Source organism: Austrofundulus limnaeus, unplaced genomic scaffold (assembly GCF_001266775.1).
Source record: "Austrofundulus limnaeus strain Quisiro unplaced genomic scaffold, Austrofundulus_limnaeus-1.0 Scaffold499, whole genome shotgun sequence".
Lineage (NCBI taxonomy): Eukaryota > Metazoa > Chordata > Actinopteri > Cyprinodontiformes > Rivulidae > Austrofundulus > Austrofundulus limnaeus.
Window position 1 is genome coordinate 21,033 of NW_013952901.1, and position 1,946 is coordinate 22,978.

The window sequence follows — 1,946 nt, forward strand, 5'->3', positions numbered from 1 at the left end:
GTTGAGACATTAAAGGTCAGAAGTTATCACAGGAATTTTTGTGTGTCAAAGCATGTGGGCGTGGCTAAGCCCCAAACTTTGACTATACACCATGAAACATGACTGTGAAATAACTTCCAAATGCAAGGTCACAGCTGCATCAGACTTTCTATGTCTCATCATAGACCAGCCCTCATCTCAGTTGGGTGGTCGATTGATGACATCACCTTAGCCCCGCCCACTTCCGACAGGAAGTCATCTGTTTTTTCAACTGTATGTCTTAGTTTTACTGTCTAATTCACATAGGTTTCATCCTGTGCAGACTGACATGAAATGAAATGATGATGAACTCTGCCGTGATGAACTCTACTGACCAGTGGGGGCATAGCGAAATGGCTGTCCCTCGCCATATGCATACGATCGTCTCTTATTCCAAAAATGCATCATCCAATTTGCACCAGACTTTGTATGAGTGCTACTTGTGAAGATCTAAGGAGCCCAATAGAGTTTAATTGTGATTTGACTCCACTGCGCCCCCTAGGTTAATAAAACAGCTGTATCTCCTCTCTACATGGCCCAATCTGCTCCAGATTTTTGGTGCATCACCAGGGAGCTCAGCCGAAGGCATCCATGCAGATCGCATGGAGGATGGCGAGCGAGCGTCGGCGGTGGCGGGCGGGTGGAGGTGCTGGTACCCCCGCGGTGGCTATAGGCCGGAGCAGCGCTAGCTGCGAGGGCCGCTTGAGGCTCCGCGGAGCTTTAATTAAATTTAAAATCTCTTCACTATAAATGGAAGAATTGAACCTAAGATAGAACCTGTTAAACTCATTAGCCAGTTGGTTATCAGAACTAAAACCAGGGAGAACCACCTTTCTATTGCACTTGATCTCTGATTCAATAATTGTTTATAAACCATTCCAAACTGGACCTAATCTGTTGTTGGCAAGGTCTTTTCCCAGCTTCTCTTTATATTTCAGTTTTGCCTTCTTTATTTCATTCTGAATTTCCCTTTTTAAGTAAATTCATCTCAATGAGGTTTCCTTCACAGAATGTTTTTTTCTTTCTGTTCAGCAAGTTTTTCAAGAATTTTGTCATCCAGGGTTTACTATTACCATTACTATTACAGACCAGGGGTCGGATTTGTAAAACTGGCGTATGCACAATTTGAGCCCAGAAACTTGCGTACGCCACTTTTTACACCAAGGTTGTGATTTATAAAATTCAAACTTGAGGTGAAAATGTGCGGTGCCTCACAGCTCTGACCCATGTGTACGCTCATTTTGGAGACGTGAAACTGTGACACAGATGGTGAAGTGAAGAATTAGAGCCACACTGTATAATGATCACTGTCAGATATTTAATTTACCTTCAGAGACTTAGATTTTTATCCAACTTTATCATCAGCTTTATTAACAGTAATATTTATGTTTCTGCTGCTGCTGAGCTATGAGGACCTTTGAAATAAAAAATTAACTCAAATCTTAAATAAAAGTTCCCGTGCTCAACTCCATTCATCTGCTTCCTCCTCAGACGACTCTGACCCACAGACCCCTCACCAATAAGAACAGCAGTTTAAAGTCCGTGTTTGTCGCGCTCGTGTGTGTGTGTGTGCGGGGTGGGGGGTGTCTGCCGCGGATAACAGAGCAGGCAGGAGGGGGAGAGGACGAGAAGAGTGGGGACTTATTTCTAATTTTATCTGACATCTTATTTAATTTTTATTGTTTTTTTTCATCCTGCAGGCTCTGGTGGAAAATTAATTTGAAGCTGAGGTATTTTTATTTTTTTATAAAAATCGTTAGATTCCTCTAAAGCAAAATGAGGGAAAATCTGTGTCAATTACAGACATTCTGTTCAGGTGAGCAGCTGTCAGTCAGCACCTGTCATCCTCCAGACACATGAAGGTGCGTGTCTGAACCAATCACTGATCATCTGACTGATTTAAATACATCTTAACATTCATGAGGTAC